Raw genomic sequence first — 22,860 nt, 5'->3', positions numbered from 1 at the left:
CGATCGACCTCTGCCGAGTTTCACGTCCTCTTCCAATGTTTTTCCCACTTAGTGGTGATACTGCAAGCGCGCTCTCTGTCGGAATGAACACTCTTGGAGCTAAAAATCAGATGTCTAAATTGATAATATTAACTGTCGCTAGACGTCTCAGTAGTCATAAAGTATTTTCTTTCTGAAGAAATTAAAGAAATCACCGGGTCAGACAGCTACCTTGTTGAAAGCCGCCACCACGATTAATAAGACTTTCCGCCCAACGTATTTCCACCAGTCCCGTAATAACTGAATCCCAGAATGATCTCATCAAGATTTAGGGGTAGCATTACCTTTATTCATGCACTTGGCTGCAATAGATGGAGCAGTATTCGAAGAGGACGTGTAACTCGACAGAGGTCACTCATGTAGCATTTGCCTTTACGCATGCATCTCCATGCCACTTTTTGGTATAAATTTGGCCATGTGAAATACCAGTCTCAACAAAGTCTTCAAATCCTTCCTCTCCTGACGCATTCATCAGCACTTGCACCAACACCACCTACCTCCCGTCCCAATTTCTCCTCTAATGACCAGCTCCAGCACCTCACTCGTCTGCTGTCCCACCAGCTCAAGTCACATTAATCCGCTATTTTCGTTTCCCTCGACCATATAAAAAGCCGTATATGGCAGTCTGGTCTCCTTTTCAAACTCCAGACATATGAATTTACAGTTAGTTACGTCCACCTTATTACATCCCTGCTATCTAATTGTCCATCCTTTGTCACTATTAACAGTACCAATTCCCATACCTTCCACCCCACTGCAGAAGTGCCCCAAGGCTCTCTCCTTCCTTTTCTGCCTTATCTCCTCTATACTGCTGATATGACCAAACCACCCCCAGCAGGCCACTTCCTTCAGTATGCTGAGGACAACACTTTCCTGGCCCTCCACCCTGCACTCCAGAAATCCCAGCCATCCCTCCAGATCCACCTCAGTCACTTTACCTCCAGGTGTAACCAATGGCTTCTCAAGATCAACCCCTCCAAAATCCAGGCAATAATTATAGGATGAACCATCTGCACCTTTCACCTTCATGACTTCTACCTTACCATTTGCAGCCGTCCTATCCAGCTAACTAACACACTAAAATATCTTGGACTAAACATCAACCGACAACTAACGTGGAAACCTCACCTACTAACCATCCGACAGAAAGCTCACAGGAGACTAAAATTACTAACAGGCCGAACTTGGAAATTAGAGCCCTCCACTGTTCTCAACACCTACGAAAACCTGGTCTGAACCATCCTCTGCTACGCAAATGTTGCGTGGATCTCTGACCCCACAAAGTTCTGTAAGTCCCTCCAAATCCTCGAACGCCGTGCACTCCATCTCACTTTCTGAATCTGTTTACTTTTCCCCACCTGGATCTTCGGCCATATCATCACATTCTCAACCATCGTCACCCACATCGAAAACCTCCCCATCTCCTATACTGTCTTCAAACTAGATTCCAATCACACCATTGTCTCCCATCTGGTATGCTGTTGCGCATTCACAGACACTTCACAAACACATCTCCTCATCCTTACCTCTGCAGACACTCTATATCCTATCGCAACACAACTTCAAGCAACTCCCTCTCCCAGACAATGAGATCTGCTCCGATATTTATCCCTCCTTCCAACGTTAATTCCTCCTCACCTCTCCTACTTCACATGAGGACTCTTCGCTCCTTTCCGCCTCTCCATCCATCTCCATCCCTTCCTCTTACAACCGCTACACTACCTACACGGCACACTACTCCTCACACTCTGTCTTTCCCACCGACTACATTTCCCACTATCCACCTCATCTCCTACCTCTCACCTCCATAGTTTTTCCTATCTACCAGGCCCCTATCTTTCTACTCGCACCCCTCAGATATATAGAATATACACTCTCCTCAGGTAATACCTCTCACACTAGTACAGGTCATTCAGTTTTTTAAGTGGAAGTGCAGTGCTTCAGTGAATTTATCAGAAGACTTTCACATTCCTGCGATGTGTTTTTGAACTGTATATATTTCCGGTTTTTAACTGTTCATCTTTGATTTTTAATTTAAATAGAACACAACCCCAACTTTCGTTAAAATTTCTCATTGTAATTTTTTTTAATTCGCTTGGCTGAAGAGCAGCGACTACTACTGCTAACAGCCCCTCCCCCCGCCCCCTCCAAAATATAAAATATCAAGAAAATAGGATAAAATATCAAGAAAGACAAATGAACAATCTCCAGTGAAAAAGACTCACCTGAAGATGGCTGAATTGTGGTCAGCCGAAACATGTTTGGAAGAAGTCGACATAATACGGCTGCAATCCTTAAACTTCATGGAATGCTCTTTACGCCGGGATAGTTTCAAGAATCGAACCAACACCTGTCTGCAAGGCAGACAGTTAATCGTGATTAGATCTTACTTTGTAGAATTGATTTTACCGAATAACAGAAGGTAGTAATGGAATAACCTGACAGCTAACTCCAACAGGCTGGATACCGTCATTCTGTCACGGACTGGGAGAGGCTGTTTTAGCGCAACATAGAAGCCACAGTATTTCCCCTACCTCTGCTGTGTGACGGTACTAGACACTGATTAACGAAGCTCGTATTACCTCGTTAATTGAAACACTTTGCGCGTCAGATTTCGAAGCAACCAGTGGATTTTGCGGACGGTGGTGGCGGATGGAGAATTGTGGGGGTGGAGTTGCGTGAAATGATAGATCTAGTGAGTGAGTGGTGGGGCGGAAGCCTCAGCGCTGGCAGTGGCGAACTGCGAGTGACGACCACGATCACGGGAAAAAGAGTAGCCGGCCGTAATTAAAAGCGTATCGCGGTGCACCGCAGGGTCGCGCTCGAAATTAATTATGTGCGACGGGTTGGTCGACTCGAGCACACTCGTGTATGTACACCTACGTGGTGCACGCGGGGTGTCGGAGCTCTGCCTACGTTCAGGAATCAGTTTCCACACGTTAGTCAGTTAATGCGGCCTCTAGCGTGGGAAAAACGTGCGTGAGAGAGCCGAGGGAATAAAAAAAAAAAAAAAAGGAAATGTGCGGTTCATGAAATTAGGTCTGCGTAATTAGTAAAGTTGCAACGAGGCCACAAAACGGGCAGCGTTGTGTTGCGTTACTTCGCGTGCCAGACACGCTAGCGAGCGGAAATGAATTAGAAAATACAAAAAATAAAGAAGAGTTTGTAGGCACGCGACGACTTCAGAGGAAGAGCCGCACGCGAGTTTGTGAGCCAAGTGGCGTAGCGTAAAGCAACGACTTACAAAATTTGTACGTGTATGTGTGCGTGTGTGTGTGTGTGTTTGACGTGCACTTCAAACCAAAAAAAAAAAAGACCAATACTACATTTTTCGTTATCTGAACAGACATACTAACAGGACAGACTTTCCTCTTCAAAATGGTATATGTACCATCTACGCTGAAGAACCAAACAAACAGGTACAGCTATCGTGTAGGGCCCCCATAAAAATTACCAATACTACATTTTTCGTTATCTGAACAGACTTACTAACAGCACAGACTTCCCTCTTCAAAACGGTATATGTACCATCTACGCTGAAGAACCAAACAAACAGGTACAGCTATCGTGTAGGGCCCCCATAAAAATTACCAGTACTACATTTTTCGTTATCTGAACAAACTTACTAACAGGACAGACTTCCCTCTTAAAAATGGTATATGTACCATCTACGCTGAAGAACCCAACAAACAGGTACAGCAGCCGGCCGCGGTGGTCTAGTGGTTCTAGGCGCGCAGTCCGGAACCGCGGGACTGCTACGGTCGCAAGTTCGAATCCTGCCTGGGGCATGGATGTGTGTGATGTCCTTAGGTTAGTTAGGTTTAAGTAGTTCTAAGTTCTAGGGGACTGATGACCACAGAAGTTAAGTTCCATAGTGCTCAGAGCCATTTGAACCATTTGAAACAGGTACAGCTATCGTGTAGAGCCCCCATAAAAATGACCAATACTACATTTTTCGTTATCTGAACAGACTTACTAACAGGACAGACTTCCCTCTTCAAAATGGTATATGTACCATCTACGCTGAAGAACCAAACAAACAGGTGCAGCTATCGTGTAGGGCCCCCATAAGCGCGCAGAAGTGTCGCAACGCGACGTGCCATGGACTCGACTAACGTCTGAAGTAGTACTGCAGGGAACTGACACCATGAATCCTGCAGCGCTGTCCATAAATCCACAAGAGTGCCAAGGGATGGAAATCTCTTCTGAACAGCACGTTGCAAGGCAGCCCAAGTATGCTCAGTAATGTCCATGTACTGCGAGTGTGGTGGCCAGCGTGAGTGTTTAAACTCAGAAGGGTGTACCTGGGGCCACACTCTAGCAATTCTGGACGTGTAGGGTGTCGCATTGTCCTGCTGGAATTGCCCAAGTCCGTCGGAGTGCGCAATGGACATGAATCGGTGCACGTGGTAAGACAGGATGCTTACGTACACAGTCTCATCTAGACGTATCAGGGGTCCCGTATCACTCCAACAGCACACGTCCCACACCATTACAGTGGCTACACCACCTTGAACAGTCCCTTGCTGACATACAGGGTCCATGGACTCACGAGGTTGTCTCCACACCCGTACATGTCCACCCGCACGATACAATTTGCAACGGGACTCGTCCGACGAGACAGTCATCAACTATCCAATGTCGGTGGTGACAGACCCAGTGAAGGCGTAAAGATTTGTGTCGTCATCAGGGGTACACAAATGGGCCTTCGGCACCGAAAGCCCATATGTATGATGTTTCGTTGACTGGTTTGCACGCTGACACTTTTTGATGGCCCAGCATTCAAATCTGCACCAATCTGCGGAAGGGTCGCACTTTTGTCACGTTGAAAGATTCTCTTCAGTCGTCGCTGGTCCCGTTCTTGCAGGATCTTATTCCGGCCGCAGCAATGTCGGAGATTCTACGTTTTACCCGATTCCTGATATTGACGGTACACTCTTGAAATGGTCGTACGTGAAAATCCCCATTTCATCGCTGCTTGGGAGAGTGTGTGTCATTGCTCTGCCTCGACCAGAACAGCACGTTTAAACTCACTTAAATCTTGATTACCTGTAACAGTAACCGATCTAACAATTGCGCCAGACACTTGTTGTCTTATGTAGGTGTTGCCGACGGCAGTGCCGTATTATGCCTGTTTACATATCTCTGTATTTGAATACGCATGCGTGTACCAGTTTGTTTGGCGCTTCAGTGTATATGTGTTTGCAGGTTCACGTGGCTGTACCGTGGGTAATCCAGTTGTACGAGGTGCATTCAAGTTCTAAGGCCTCCGATTTTTTTTTCTAATTAACTACTCACCCGAAATCGATGAAACTGCCGCTACTTCTCGACGTAATCGCCCTGCAGACGTACACATTTTTCACAACGCTGACGCCATGATTCCATGGCAGCGGCGAAGGCTTCTTTAGGAGTCTGTTTTGACCACTGGAAAATAGCTGAGGCAATAGCAGCACGGCTGGTGAATGTGCGGCCACGTAGAGTGTCTTTCATTGTTAGAAAAAGCCAAAAGTCACTAGGAGCCAGGTCAGGTGAGTAGGGAGCATGAGGAATCACTTCAAAGTTGTTATCACGAAGAAACTGTTGCGTAACGTTAGCTCGATGTGCGGGTGCGTTGTCTTGGTGAAACAGCACACACGCAGCCCTTCCCAGACGTTTTTGTTGCAGTGCAGGAAGGAATTCGTTCTTCAAAACATTTTCGTAGGATGCACCTGTTACCGCAGTGCCCTTTGGAACGCAATGGGTAAGGATTACGCCCTCGCTGTCCCAGAACATGGACACCATCATTTTTTCAGCACTGGCGGTTACCCGAAATTTTTTTGGTGGCGGTGAATCTGTGTGCTTCCATTGAGCTGACTGGCGCTTTGTTTCTGGATTGAAAAATGGCATCCACGTCTCATCCATTGTCACAACCGACGAAAAGAAAGTCCCATTCGTGCTGTCGTTGCACGTCAACATTGCTTGGCAACATGCCACACGGGCAGCCATGTGGTCGTCTGTCAGCATTCGTGGCACCCACATGGATGACACTTTTCGCATTTTCAGGTCGTCATGCAGGATTGTGTGCACAGAACCCACAGAAATGCCAACTCTGGAGGCGATCTGTTCAACAGTCATTCGGCGATCCCCCAAAACAATTCTCTCCACTTTCTCGATCATGTCGTCAGACCGGCTCGTGCGAGCCCGAGGTTGTTTCGGTTTGTTGTCACACGATGTTCTGCCTTCATTAAACTGTCGCACCCGTGAACGCACTTTCGACACATCCATAACTCCATCACCACATGTCTCCTTCAACTGTCGATGAATTTCAATTGGTTTCACACCACAAAAATTCAGAAAACGAATGATTGCACGCGGTTCAAGTAATAAAAACGTCGCCATTTTAAGTATTTAAAACAGTTCTCATTCTCGCCGCTGGCGGTAAAATTCCATCTGCCGTACAGTGCTGCCATCTCTGGGACATATTGACAATGAACGCGGCCTCATTTTAAAACAATGCGCATGTTTCTATCTCTTTCCAGTCCAGAGAAAAAAAAATCGGAGGCCTTAGAACTTGAATGCACCTCGTAAAACGGAAGTTGAAACCGATTCTGGTCGGGTTACACGTAGTGAAAGCGTACCTACATCAAAATCAGATCTTTGCGTGGAAAGAACGCAAGGGAATTTTAGAATGGTTTGAGACAGGTGTGTGGGAATAGTTTAGTGGATCATAGCAGAGTGTCACGATGCTCTGTTAGTTTCCATGAAGGTCGTGTAAGCACTGAGGGCAACCGCAGAAGTTGAAGGCCATCACCTGCAACTGACTACACCTCCCAGGTTACCGTTAATGAAATGTGAAGAGAGGATCGGCGAAAAGCTTGTGAGGAAACTGCATATCAGGCCAGAGTATCTGTCACTTCAGCTAACAGAATCACAACTGAAAAGTTAAAGTTGAGGAAAATTGCTGCCAGATGGGTACCGCTTGATCTGAGTGAAGTATTACTCCAGCATTATCAAAATACACAAGGAGAACATTTTTTGAAATAGACTGTTGCACTTTATGAAATCTGGATACGAGATTTTGAGCCGGAACTGAAGTGTTAGTCGTCGCAGAGGAAAAATTCCGAGTCTCCACGCCCGAAAAAATTCAGCTGCCAAGGGTGCAAGTGATAATGAGGTTTGCCTACGTCACGAATGGCGTCATAGCTACAAATAAAGTGCCGTAGGGGACGTCTGTAACAGGCATGAAATACAAGCTGTTTCTGCAAAATGTTTTCCGTCCGAAAAGTTGTCAAAGAGGGCGTGGTATGCTTGGAGCTGGTGTCCTCATTTTGCACGGTAATGCAAGACCGCATATTGCCCTACCATTGAGACGGTCGACAATTATGGATGGGAAATTCTTTCCCACCCGCCATACATTCCTGATATGAGCCTACCAGACTTTGATTTGTTTCCCAAAGTGATGGAACAGCTCCGTGGAAACGTTTTATTACAACTGATGAAGCAATCAGTGAGGTGACCCCAGTAATCAGACACCTCAACAACGAAGGTGCCCTATCCGAAATACAGAAGTTGCCAGAACGTCGGGAAGTTGTCATAAGCAAGAACAGACATTACATCGAAGGCCTGTCAAGGCGTTTTGTAAAATAAATTTTCTTCAGTTCTATCTTACAGTGCGCGGAACTTCTGAAATGGCGCCCGTATTATTTCACCGATTTCAAAATGGAGGCAAACTTACAAAGAATTTGGCAGTATGAGCGCACATAGCAGAATAGCATAGCAACTCCCATACCCTCGTTGCATGCACTTTTTCGTTCGGGAAGGGTGTCATAATGCTGCTGTATCCTCTTCTGAGGCAAGGATAGTCGGATAGCGTTTTGTAGCCGAAAGAGTGGAGAATAACACGGTGTGTTGGAATCCTGAATAAAACTGACCTGCTTTTACAAAAATTGTGTTGCTCTACTTATAAAATGTCCTCATAAGATCTCCAATATCCATGAACATGAAATGGAAAGTTCCATGTCCAGTCAATATAGACATAAACTTATAAAACCTCACAAAATCGGCCATACTCACTTCTGCGATAGAGCACAGTTGTATTTACACGTAGCATCTAATATTACGGAAAATATTTGTATTGATTTGATAAGAAAGTTTCAAAACGCTTTAGAAAGCACAAAGGTGAGAACAATAACTAGATACAGCAAGAAGAAAACTCACTTCAGTTTTTGTAACTTCTCAGCTCTACCGACAACACTATGCCGAACTTCTACAAAACTCGCTGTTGTGCTTAGTTATAACCTTCTGCAGACTTTAATGACCGATGTATTAATAACAGACATTTAATCATAACATATAACACCAAGAACGACGCGGTTTTGATCAATCTTAAATGTGCTAGTGTCTTAAAATGGCGGATGTTCACAACATTCACGTTATAACACGGTAATAAATAACTACGAAAATTCTTTCACCACCAATACTACGTGTCGCGTCATTCCATTACAAAAAAGGTCATACTAATAACGGTGCGTTTTCGAAAGATCTCGATGTGCTGGTGCTTAGAAATAGCATAATTCATAGCGTTGAAGCTGCAATATGAAACGCCGGCCGGTGTGGCCGAGCGGTTCTAGGCGCTTCAGTCTGGAACCGTGCGACCGCTACGGTCCCAGGTTCTAATCCTGCCTCGGGCATGGATGTGTGTGATGTCCTTAGGTTAGTTAGGTTGAAGTAGTTCTAAGTTATAGGGGACAGATTTCCTCAGATGTTAAGTCCCATAGTGCTCAGAGCCATTTTTTTTTTTTTTTTTTTTTTTTTTGCAATATGAAACCCAGCATATACGAGGTGCGGCTAGAAAAAAACCGGACTGATGCTGGAAAAAACATTTATTTACAATTATTTACAATTTCATGTTATCTCCTTCAATGTACTCTCCGCCTCGGTCTCTACACCGCTCCATACGAATTTTCCAGTGTTCATAGCAATGCTGCAGATCATTTTCGGTAAGTCCATACATTACTTCCGTCGCTTTTTCTTTTACTGCTTCAACAGTCTCAAATCTAGTTCCTTTCAAAGCTGACTTGACTTTAGGGAAAAGAAAAAAGTCACAGGGGGCCAAATCAGGTGAGTAGGGTGGATGATCTAAGATGGGAATGTTGTGTTTTGCCAAAAACGTCTTCACTGACAACGCACTGTGAGCTGGGGCGTTGTCTTGGTGAAGGATCCATGACTTTTTTCTCCACAAATCGTTCCGTTTTCTCCGTACTCGCTCACGTAGGGTAGCCAGAACGCTAATGTAGTAATGCTGATTCACTGTTTGTCCCTCTGGTACCCAATCAATGTGCACAATCCCTTTGATGTCAAAAAAAAAAAAACAATCATCATTGCCTTGAATTTCGATTTTGACATTCGTGCTTTTTTTGTCGTGGAGAACCAGGAGTTTTCCAATGCATCGATTGGCGTTTAGTTTCGGGATCGTAAGTAAAAAACCACGATTCATCGCAAATAATAACATTTTGTAAGAAGGTGGGATCACTTTCAATGTTTTCCAGGATGTCAGATCAAATCATTCTTCGGCGTTCCTTCTGTTCAATTGTGAGACACTTTGGAACCATTTTTGAACACACTTTGTTCATGTTGAAACTTTCATGAAGAATCTGCCTAACACTTTCCTTGTCAACTCCTGTTAACTCAGACACTGCTCTGATTGTTAAACGGCGATCTTGTCGAACAAGTTTACCGATTTTTTCAATGTTTGCATCAGTTTTTGCTGACAATGGTCTGCCAGTGCGAGTGTCATCACTGGTGTCTTCGTGGCCATCTTTAAATCGTTTAAACCACTCAAACACTTGTGTTCGCGATAAACAATCATCACCGTACGCTTGTTGTAACATTACAAACGTTTCACTTGCAGATTTTCCTAGTTTGAAACAAAATTTGATGTTAACACGCTGTTCTTTCTGTACACTCAACATTTTCCGACGCACAGACAAAACGTCAACTACTTAAAACAGACGCCACGGGCAGACTGACCACAGGAGGCAGATGAAACTCGAGCAGTAGGCGGAGCGAGAGTCACGTGACAGGCCACGCGACTCTCAGCCTTACTGCATTCGTTTTATTGTTTCACCAGTACCAGTCCGGTTTTTTTCTAGCCACACCTCGTATGCGCATCAGCTGTTTGTGGTGTATATTGCGTTCTTGCCTTTTGTTGGTTCACTGTTTCATCGCATGTAACCGAAACATAGCACAAGTCATTTTGCGTTTCACTCGAGGCAATGGCTCCTCAGCGTGGAATAACAGGAAGTGACGTCACAAAACTGGTGCAGTCCCACACCAATCTTATCTAAGTCGTCTCTGTGAGGATGATTTACACCGTGTGTCAGCTTCGGTGTGCGAGACAGCCGTCCCCACCCCTTCCTGCGCAACGAACAAGCGCGCCGTCTACAGTAAAGTGGACGAACCTCACTCCGCGTGGGACGGGCTTGGCGCATCTGCTCTCTCACACGATTTGCACGCTACGCCTCAGTGCAAGGCCGTTGTGACCTTCTTGTGCGGGGAAGTGACGCCGACCGGGCGTCTCCCGACGGTAACAGGCGGGTGGACAGACGCCGTCGTAACCAAGCGACGCCGAGTGAAAGAAATAGAGATGCGCCTACCCTAGAATGTCGTGGATGCAACCATGCATTTGTTTCCTGCCTTTTCAAGGCCGTCGGCCCGCGAAACAAGTGTGTGCTTGTGTGGCCAGGGGGAGCGGAGGGGGGGGGGGAGGGGAGGGGAGTAACAATGAGGGCGAACGCCACTCAGTTCCATCTGCCTAAATGCACTGGCGCCGCACCACGGCGGACAGTGGAACCACTCCGCTCACTCTGCCCTCTTATACGAGTTTGACAGTCCCCACCCTTCCTCAGAGTACTGTGCCGTTCGCTTTAGGGCACTCCGTTTCCAGTGCTGGTTAAATCTCCCTTCTCGTTACAGCTGTGCCTCAAAAGCGTGTTTTTACTTTGGAAATTACTTGGCAGGCAAGACAACCACATCGTCATGGATGAAGCGCCATGTACAGATACTGGAGTAATGTCTGATGCGGCACAGAGCAGTGTAATGGGATCAACAGTGTTCACGTTTTATGGTAATGACTCGGCGAATGGTATGTGTTCGTGATGTAGTAACCCAACAGTGTATATGTATGTAAGTATGTATATATTAAACTGGGGACCTAGAAACGACAGAGAGGTTGCAGCAGTCCACCCACCCCACAACGAACGCAGGGTTATTGTGCGGTTCGGCCCCCAACCCCCAATGGAACCTCCCCCCCCCCCCCCCCCCCGGGAATGTCTTCATACCACACGAGTGTAACCCCAAATGTTTGCTTGGTAGAATGGTAGAATAATTATCGTGTACGCATACATGGAAATGCTGTTTGTGCAGCAATCGCTGACACAGTGTAACTAAGGCAGAATAAGGGGAACCAGCCCACATTCAAAGTGGTTCAAATGGCTCTGACAAGGGAACCTCCCCATCGGACCCCCCTCAGATTTAGTTATAAGTTCGCACAGTGGATACGCCTTGAAAAACTGAACACAGATCAATCGAGAAAACAGGAAGAAGTTGTGTGGAACTATGAAAAAAATAAGCAAAACATACAAACTGAGTAGTCCATGCGCAAGGTAGGTAACATTAAGGAGTATTTGAGCTAAGGAGCGCCATGGTCTCGTGCTTAGCAGCTGCGGAATGAGAGGTCCATGGTTCAAGTCTTCCCTCGAGTGAAAAGTTTACTTTCTTTATTTTCGCAAAGTTATTATCTGTCCGTTCGTTCATTGATGTCTCTGTTCACTATAATAAGTTTAGTGTCTGTGTTTTGTGACCACACCGCAAAACCGTGAGATTAGTAGACGAAAGGACGTGCCGCTCCAATGCGAACCGAAAACATTTGATCGCAAGGTCATATGTCAACAGATTCCTCCACAGCAAAACACGTCTGATATATTCTATACGACACTGGTGACGGCATGTGCGTCACATGACAGGAATATGTTGTCGACCCACCTAACTTGCACACTTGGCGAATGGGTAAAAAGATTCCTCTACCTTGCCCCATTTAGGTGTTCTTGTGGATGTGATAATCACTCCCAAAAAAGTGATGTAAACAATAGTTTTTACATAATATTCAACAAATGAATGCAACAGTTTCACAGTCGCACAGTTTTCCCTGTGCTCTGTCGAAACATATGTTTTTAACGTTATCAAATTTTTCCGTGTGTAGACCGTCAAATCCTGCATATGTTCAAGCAAATCTGAACATGTCCTAGAACTTTGGAGAGCGAAGTTGATTATGTGCCTGAACTTTGATAATTGAAGGGGTCGGAGAGATATAGTCATAAGCCGCATCGAACTAGTTTTGAGATACAGCGAGTTTAAAGTTCCATGGAGGTCTGAAAATGTTTAATAGAAAATAGAAACTTTATTTCTACTGCAAACACTTGCTTAATACTTGCAAAGCATGTTTTAAATAGTCAACTCTCTGCATGCTATAAAATATTAATTTTAGAATGATTCTAATTAAGATGTAGTCAATGGTGGCTTATGACTATATCTCCCAACAAATTGTTTAAAACATAAAGTATGAATTTGTAACGATTTATTTTAACTACTCTTACACAGCAAGCAGAATATATAATTTTTACACATTAATATATACATATCAGGTATCTGAGACGTATAAATAACTTTTTCATTGTTACAGTTACATCAAGGAAGTTCCTCTACCTCATCATTGTACACGTTATTTCCAGTACATGACCGAAAGAAATCATGATTTGCTGCAGGTATGTACGGCATAAGAGACAGTACATCATCAGTTTTTTTCTGGTTAATTGGTAGTGGCTTTCTGTACTTTATTCGCAGCTGATATGGATTTGGTTCGACTAGCCTTCCTTTCTTTTTGACACGAATATCCACTGACGTGAAAGCTCCTATGTCTGAATAAGAGTGCTTTACACTTAGCTTGAAGGGATCTTCAGACTCAAACTTAAATTGAGTAGCTTCACTGAAATGGAGGGGATCTCCAGACGTGGGTTCTGTACGCTTTGAGATCAATGTCTTCAGGCTTTCCAAACTTCTGAAGTCTTCTCTTTCCATTTTAGTTACAATGAAATGTTTTGGACTCGCAGATTTTATTACTTCTGCCCATTCATCTGGAGTGTACACTATTGGACGTCTGTTTCTTGCATACCGTTCAATGCGACCAAAATCACGATCGCAAGGTAGCATGGTGTGACCTACCACAGGGTAGTAATGCTGGACAGAATCAAATATTTTGGTAGCAACAAGGGACCTTTCCAAAGCAATAATAGTCCAGTTCTTTGCCTGACCCTTACAGTTGTCTGTGATTATGTGGAGATGTTTTGTCTGAGGATTAATTATCTCCAAGTACTTCAATAAGCAGCTCCCAACCTCATCTGAACCCAGTCCTCCATCTTTCTCGCTCCACAGAAACATATAACCCTTATTTGATCCACAGTCATGGATACCATAGTTGTATGTCCATATTTTCCTCTTGTAAAATGCTGGACCAACTGTTAGTTTAGGTGTGGGGAACGTTTGCTGCATATCCATTGCTATCACATGATGCTCTTTCGAATTTTCTTTAGCCAGAGCAGTTAAAGACGCAATCATATTTTGTCCTCTGTCAGCCTTTTTGAGATGCAGTTCATATTGTTGTTTCTTTTCTGTGACTTCTTCTACACATAATTCTGGGTTATTTATTGCAATTAGAAATCCATCACATTTTGAACAGGTGTCACTTTTTGGTAGTTTGAAGCCTATGTTAAATTCAGATACGAAAATTTCTCTGAATTTGCTTTCAGATACTGCAGGAACCTGCTTTTCCTTGCAGTATTCTGAGTATTTATCTCGAAATAAGGAAGCAGTTGTGAGATCACAATCCAAATACACTCTATTGGGGTTCTGTTGCCTACTGTAATGGCTATTATATTTCGGTATGGCGTTGAGAAATTCTCTAACACTTTGTACAGCTTCGTCTTGAAATTTATGTGGGTAGTTTCCATGTTTTCCTGAAAGAAAAAAAAAATTATGAGCTTATATCCTCTGACTAATAGAAATATTTGTATAGTACTCAGTTTCAGTACATCACTAACTTATAGCACAAAGTAACATACAAACCTCTTCCATCTTCTTTTGGCACTGCAAATCCCTGCTTCATTTGATGTTGCAAATTCCTCACTCTTCGTGCATGTATCTGTAAGCCATGAACCCTTAGGAAAGCTTCCTTGCAGATCATTACTTGTATTCCGCATACCCTCACATTATAAGAAAATGTAACATCCCTGGATGATATTTTCTTGGAAGTCTTTTTTGGATAGCTTTGAAACAAATTATGACAAATGTAACAAAATGAAATAAATATACAAAATATTAAACCCTTTTTATTTAAATAGTGAACAAACCTCCGCTTTTTTGGTTCCATTTTCATACAGTTCATCAGGTAAGTATTCTGGGCATTGAAGTTTCCTATGTCCCAAAATGAATGAAAAATGTTTTCTTCTTCTGAAAGCAGTTTTGTGAAGCATTTATTTAAACAAGTACAGGGACTTCCTATAGTAGCAGCCTGAACAGTCTTGTGGGTTTTTAAAGACTTTTACTGCTGACCAGCATTTCGTCGACGTTTTGCTTTATTTTTCTTCCACTGATCGATATTTCGCTTTCTTTTCCGTGAAGGCTTTGGTTTTTCGGGTGATTCTTCATTTAGTCTACTTACTTCAAGCTATAATATGAAGAGCAAAATAGTCTAAGAATTTCCGTGAGATATAGTCATAAGCCACACAAAACATAACATTTCGCTAAAACCACATTAATGAGAAAATATTTTTTACACGTCTTTTACCTTTGAAACTACATTATTGCACCATTAACTTGTAATATAAATGTGCCCATCAAGTTTCATCATTAACACACAGGATGGCTCTCAAATGCGTTGGCAATGTTGAGAGAAACAAAGTCACAAGCCACAGGAAATTAATCACCAGAAATAAACCGTTTTATATACTTACCAAAACCTCATCTGAGCTGGAACTGCTGGTCGATGGATACCAAGATTCATCACTGTCAGGATACAAAGGGTCAAGCTCTTCACTTCCACTACTGTCTGTGTCAAATATGCGTTGAAGACCCGAAGACGCTTCAGACGTCCCTGACCCACCTGCCATTTTGCCGTGGCTTGTGACTATGTATCTTCTGAAACTACCACCAGATGGCACACCATAGAACTGCACTCCATCATAGCCTGCCATCTGTTGAAGTAACATGGAACTTTTTCAACACATTGTGAAGAAGACATTGTTAAGAATGCCTCAACATGAAAAACTCAATTTCGTGAAAGTTGTGGCTTATGACTATATCTCTCCGAGCCCTTCAATTGTGTGAAAATCAAAATTAAAATTTTTGCTCAAGGGGAGACTTGAACCAAGGACCTCTCGCTAACCACGGGACCACAGCACACCTGAGTTCAGCTGGTCCTTGACGTGGCTTATCTTGCGCGTGGACTACTCAATTTGTATATTTTGCTTATTTTTTTCATAGTTCCTCACAACTTCTTCCTGTTTTCTCGATTTATCTGTATTCAGTTTTTCAAGGCCTATCCACTGTGCCAACTTATAACTAAATCTGACGGGGGTGCGATGGGGAGGTTCCCTTGTGAGCACTATGAGACTTAACATCTGAGGTCATCAGTCCCCTAGACTTAGAACTAACTAAACGTAACTAACCTAAGGACATCACACATATCCATGCCCGAGGCAGGATTCGAACCTGCGACCGTAGTATCAGCGCGGTTCCGGACTGAAGCGTCTACAACCACTCGGCCACCGGCGCCCGCATTCACCGAGGTAGATGGAAAACCGCCTTAAAAACTACACTAACCTGCTGGGCGGATTCGTGCCGGGTGCCGGCACGCCTTTCCGCTCGGGTTAGCAGCGCGTTAGACCGCGTGGCTAGACGGTGGGGGCTGATCTGAGAGTAGCTCATACCCTGTGCAAATTGCAGCAGTAGTAATATCGAGTCAGAACTCAGCCAAATATGAGTCTCGTGCAAATACTTGCAGGTAGCTGTTAATATTGTAAAACATCAGCATGTGTACCACACTAGTCGTTAGTATGTGGTATCCATTGACTACACAGGATTAATGAGTCGCAACTAGAGTAGGTCATCTATTCTAATATTTAGAGAGGAAACATCATTTCCAAAAATCTTGAACAATTCTTGACCAATTTAATTAGTATTATTCATTCAGATGGAAATAGGCATTATGCGAGGGTTGGAACTTACATAGTAGCAACTATTTATTCACAACCGATACAAAAGAGCTACATGTTCGTGTCCTTCAAAGTAGTCACGAGCGTTGTGAAGGACCCGTTGCCAGCGGTGTAGAAGGCGTAGTATACCGTTAGCAGAGCCTGTTCTGTTGATGGTGCGAATGGAGCGGTCTAAAGTTACGGTGATTCTCTTGTACGACTCTGATGGTGTTATCCTAACGCATTACGTCCCTCCATGGCAGACCGTCAATGCACAGTATTACTGTTCGGTTCTGGAGAATCACCTGCGACCAGCTTTGCGAAAGGAGCGGCGACACTTTCTGCGCAACCCACCCATCCTTTTGCACGACAATGCCCGGGCGCATACAGCACAAGCTGTGGCTGCTCTGTTCGCTCGATGCGACTGGGAAGTACTGTACCATCCACTATACTCCCCGGACTTAAGTCCTTGTGACATTGATTTCACTCCAAAGATGAAGGTACCACTCCGTGGCATTCGCTTTAGAACTGTTCCAGAGATTCGAAAGGCAGCAGACCGCTCCATTCCCACCATCAACAGAACAGGCTCTGCTAACGGTATACTACGCCTTCCACATCGCTGGCAACGGGTCCTTCACAACGCTGGTCACTGTTTTGAAGGACAGTAACAGGTGCAAACATGTAACTCTTTTCTATCGGTTGTGAATAAATACTTGTTGCTATTTAAGTTCCAACCCTCTTATCTCAAAGAGTTCGTGACAAATTTACTCTGACTTTTTAATATAGTGGGCATTACGCCGAACATGGGCAACATATTTTCAAACAAATGTACAGGTCTCCCATTAAGAGCGGCTGCGGGAAGAAAAGTCCTTTTTCTTGGCTGTGAAAAAGTGCAAAAAAAAAAAAAAAGGATCTGATCACTCTGGGACTTAACATCTGAGGTCATAAGTCCCGTAGAACTTAGAACTACTTGAACCTAACTAATCTAAGGACATCACACACATCCATGCCCGAGGCAGGATTTGAACCTGCGACCATAGCAGTCACGCGGTTCTGGACTGAAGCGCCTAGAACCGGACGGCCACCGCGACCGGCTTGAAAATGTGCAGTTTCGTTTTCCTTCTGGGAAACGAAGATAGCATAAACTGGGTAAATCGGTTGTCCTCAATGGTAGAGTATGCGCAGAGTAACATGGCCCGTAGATGCACTGTGGGCGGGGCTTGCGTGAGGAAAGCGGTAGTAGTGGTGGCGGGGGGGGGGGGGGGGATGGGACACTGCAAGCAGGCGGCCAACGCGCTGTAGGGAAAGTGTGAAGAGTGCTGGAGGTCAGCTGCAATTTGTAAACTGAAACCTACGCTCACATCTCTGGTGAATATTAGGTCGAGCACCTCCACGCTCAGAATCACGTGGTGGCCATTCAAAAAGATCGACCATCACTTCTGCTTTGCTTGGTCTCTAAAGAGAATCCTGCTGAAAGTGCAGCAAAAGCAGCTATTTATTTTCGCTTGCTTTGTTGGCTTTCAGAGAAGCGTCATGAGTGGCGAAAAAACGTGCATTTCTGCTGTTGCCATGTTAAAATTTGCTTCTTTTGCCAAAACACAGCGAAGTTTAAACAGTGTCAGCTGAGAATGGCGTTGCGCAGACACAACAATGAGCCAATTCATACATTAATAAGTTTATTAAGTGAGGAACTGAGGAAAAGTAAGAACGATAGCTTAAGCAGAATCACATCCTCGGTACAGAAACAAACGTTTAATGTCTTCACTTATGTTGTTCCAAAACTCTTGGCATTTCTCGTTTCGCCGGCCGCGGTGGCCGAGCGGTTCTAGGCGCTTCAGTCTGGAACCGCGCGACTGCTACGGTCGGAGGTTCGGATCCTGCCTCAGGCATGGATGTGTGTGATGTCCTTAGGTTAGTTAGGATTAAGTGGTTCTAAGTCTAGGGGACTGATGACCTCAGATGTTAAGTCACATAGTGATCAGAGCCATGTGAACCATTTTCTCGTTTCACCACCTTCGAAGGCCCCTAAACATTACATTCTTTCATCGAAAAATTATGTAGTTAGTGGAATAACATGGTGGATAATTAAGTATGCATAATAACCATATAGCAAAACCCTGCCCTGTTTGTGTGCTATCATTAGCCAAAATCTCATTCAGATGTCTCGGAGGGTTCATGAAAAATGAGGAATGTTGTGGATGTTTCATTCTGGCTTTGCCGTTGATATACGCGATCGCAGATGAGTGTGCTACATCAGATCAATTTTCTGCAGATTGTTGACAGATAGAGACCACCAACCAAGTTTAAAGAAACGTTCAGTATGTTAGCTAAATTCCATACGTCTCAGCAATATTATGTAATAATCACCAAACACAAAATCTTAGCGACTCCTATTTTTTATTACGTACAAAGAATACGAGGGGGTGCAGATCCCTTCGGAACAGCACGTGATAAGGCGTGTCTGGGGAGATTGGCGGTCAGCGGAAGTGTTTAAGCTCAGAAGAGTGTTCCTGGAGCCACTCTGTGGGAATTCTGGACGTGTGGGGCGTCGCAATGTCCTGCTGGAATTCCCGAAGTCTGTCGGAAGGCACAGTTGACATGAATGGATGCAGGTGGTCAGACAGGACGCTTATGTACCTGTTACTTGTCAGAGTCGTATCTAGACGTATCAGGGATTGCATATCACTCCAACTGGAAACGCCCCACACCATTAAGGGGGCTCCACCAGCCTGAACAGTCTGTAACGTCGGAAATGCATATCCTCCTGTTTCCATCTATTGTACTATAAATTTTTTCCATATTTTGTTACCTGAAGACATGAAATTTCTGTATCTTTATATATAGTAATTGTTTTACTATTTGTGTATATGTATATTTATGCATTTTCGTCGGTGTATAATTGGTTTGTTTTGTGAATATTATTTGTATTTATACGCTGGGTCTGGCCTAGGGAAAACTATGCTATCGAACGAATACATCGATAGGCCGTGTGGAGAACCAAAGTGTTTAGGATCTTTGGTAGTGTGAACTCTGTCGCGTGGAGTGTGGGCAGAGCAGCGAGTCTGGCTGGAGTAGCGAGTGGAGCAGGTGTGTTGTGTGACGCTAACGCGAGTTGCCGCGCTTTCGGGGTTTGGCAGGATGTAATTGCGCTCAAATTGCTATGATAGTTTCTGACACGGTATCGCGGACGGGAAGCATTAGCTGGCGCACATCAAGAGCCCGTTTCGCCTGGTGACCGTGTCGAGAAGAAGGCGCGCCAACACCCAGCTTCTGCAACAGCGACGGCCGACAATGAGTGACTGTCGCCACCTCCTCGATCGACGGCTTCAAACCTTCGATCAACCAACAAGGAAGACTGGAAACACGTAAAGTTTTAGAACTGTATGCCAGACTTCAGCTTTTCAAACTGTTCAAATCACAAAATTACAGCAATGTAGCATGAACCTTTGTTGCTCATTGTCCCAATTGCATTACCAAGCAGGGTCCCTTCCTTTTCCGGAATGAACCCGAGTGTCGTTGGAATTCAAACGCCAGCATTACAGTAATATCATTTGATTTCACTGCTTTAATTTCAAAGTTCAGTTAAGGTATTCATAGCTGGCTACAATACTTAGATTACACAAGCACAAATTAAGAGTGCGAGTTTTGTTACCGTATTTTTGCTTACCTGTGACTGCAGCTCAGCTTGGTACGTACTAAATTTTACTATTGTTAATTGTTCAGAATTATTTAATTCAAGTTGAAAGTTAAATCTCTTGTTTCTAAATTGCGTAGATTCAAGTAGCTTTTGAAATGATTGTTGAGGTAGCCCAAGACTAACCTTATTTTATTGAATTTCGTAATGCTTCAGAAACAAATCTCACTATTAACTTTAGTCTGTAAATTAACTTTCAATTTTCCGGTTTTATTAATTCTTTTGCTAAATTAAGTCAGAGTGTAGCGAAATTTATTGCTTCTGACAAACTTTCAGTTTTCACACTACACGTGTCAACCCTCAGTTGTCACACTTCTAGTGCTAATTATATGTGTAATAAACTTTCTTTTTCAGTTACTACAGTAATTGTCCATAGGACTGGCGACCGTAATTTCCCCCAAATCTCAAATATCTAATTACCGTTAGTTAATTGTTAACGTAATGGCCGCATCATTTACTTTCTTTATTAACTTTACCCCTTTTCAAAATTAATTTCCACCAGTTTCATTTGCATTTTTCCTTTCATTTAGATGTAACCCTTTCCTCCCTCTTTACCGACAAATTAACTTCGGTGACGATTGCTTTTCTAAAATTTCCATTAGGTATACGCGGTTTAATTTTTCACTGTCATTAAGGTCGATAAGTGAGGGGGAGGTTACAAGTCCCCTGCTGACATGAAGTCTGCATGGATTCATGAGGTTGTCTCCATACCCGTACAGGTGCATCCGATCGATACAATTGTAAACGAGACTCGTCCAAGCAGGCAACATGTTTCCAGTCATCATCAGTCCAATGTCGGTGCTGACGGGCCGAGGCGATGTGGAAGGCTTTGTGTTGTGCCGTCATAAGGGCTCTGAAAGCCCATATCGATGTTGTTTCGTTGAATGGTTCGTACACTGACAAAAATGTTCAGATATGTGTGATTCTTATGGGACTTAGCTGCTAAGGTCATCAGTCCCTAAGCTTACACACTACTTAACCTAAATTATCCTAAGGACAAACGCACACACCCATGCTCGAGGGAGGACTCGAACCTCCGCCGGGACCAGCCGCATGCTGACACTTGTTGATGGCCCTGCATTGAAATCTGCAGCAATTTGCGGAACGGTTGCACTTCTGTGGTATTGAACGATTCTTTTCAATGGCCGCTGGTCCCGTTCTTGCAGGATCTTTTTCCGGCCGCAGCGATGATAATTTGATGTTTTACCGGATTCCTGATATTCACGGCACACTCGTGAAATGGTCGTACGGGAAAATTCCCTACTTCATCGCTACCTCGGAGATGCTGTGTCCCATCACTTCAGCGCCGCCTATAACACCACTATCAAACTGACTTAAATCTTGCCATTACAGGAGCTTGTAACCGATCTAACAACTGCGCCAGGCCGCGCGGGGTAGCCGCGTGGTCTCAGGCGCCTTGCCACGGTTCGCACGGCTCGCCCCGTCGGAATTTCGAGTCCGCCCTATGGAATGGGTGTGTGTGTTGTTCTTAGCGTCAGTTAGTTTGCAGTCTGGTCCCATAGCAACTTACCACAAATTAAAATTAAGTTAAACTGCGGCAGACACTTGTCTTGTATAGGCGCTGCCGACCGTAGCCCCGTATTCTGCGTGTTTACATTTCTCTGTATCTGAACAAGCATGCCTGCAACAGTTCCTTTGGCGCTTCAGTGTAACTGGTCCTTGTGACTCTCTGCTGTCGACTGATTACTGACTATCATTTCAATAACCAGCAAAGATCGAACAGTTAAAGCACGATTTGACACACTATCACATTAACGGATTAAGTGGACTACTTCTGCCTGTTTGCTCGAGTCTGTCTGCCACTCTCATTTACGTAGCTTCGTGATTTCCTCGCCTGTACTTAATCTCTGTCACTAGTTGTGAAACGTTGTTGCCTTTACGCTGAGTTGACAGAAGTCACGTGGTTCCCCTCTCATGTTGTGTCGGACCACCTTTTACCAGGCGAAGTGCTGCAACCCGACGTGACATGGACTCAGCAAGTCGCAGGGAGTCCCATGCAGAAACATTGGGCCATGCTGCCTCCATACCCGTTCAGAATTGCGAAACTGTGGCTGCGGCAGGATTTTGTGCACGAACTGACTGACATCTCGATTATTTCCCATAAATGTGCTATGGGTTTCATGTGCGGCGAGCTGGATGGCCATGTCATTCATTCGAGTTGTCCAGAATGTTCTTCAAACAGTCGTGAACAACTGTGGTCCAATGATACGGCACTTTGTCATCCATGAAAATGAAGTCCATGAATGGCTGAAAATGGACTCTAAGTAGCACAACATAACCCTTTCCAGCCAATGATCGGTTCAGTTGGACCAGAGGACCTAGTCCATTGAAAGGGTCCTGTAGTCACCTTTCATTAGTCCGGTAGCCCATTTTCAATAGCATTTCCCTTTCTTTTCCTTGTTTATCTTTTCTCATAACTCTCATAGTGGTGTGACTGAATGAATGTGGTTGTGTGTCACGTTCGCCGGCCGGAGTGGCCGAGCGGTTCTAGGCGCTATAGCCTGGAACCGCGCGACCGCTACGGTCGCAGGTTCGAATCCTACCTCGGACATGGATGTGTGTGATGTCCTTAGGTTAGTTAGGCTTAATTAGTTCTAAGTTCTAGGGGACTGATGACCTCAGAAGTTAAGTCCCATAGTGCTCAGAGCCATTTGAACCATTTTTTTGTGTGTCACGTTGCTAGACGGTGGCGTAGTCTGCGATAGTCATACAGATTCAGCAGCAGTTGTACAGAATAGCCAACTCTCGTAGTGGTCAAGTAGGCAAAGAGGTTTGCGCTACTTGTGAGAAATCCACGTGCGTTAGGTTGGTGGCGGAAATGGC

Source organism: Schistocerca cancellata, chromosome 10 (assembly GCF_023864275.1).
Source record: "Schistocerca cancellata isolate TAMUIC-IGC-003103 chromosome 10, iqSchCanc2.1, whole genome shotgun sequence".
NCBI classification, from domain to species: domain Eukaryota; kingdom Metazoa; phylum Arthropoda; class Insecta; order Orthoptera; family Acrididae; genus Schistocerca; species Schistocerca cancellata.
The sequence above is the reverse complement of the archived record's forward strand: the minus strand, read 5'-3'. Positions refer to the sequence as shown.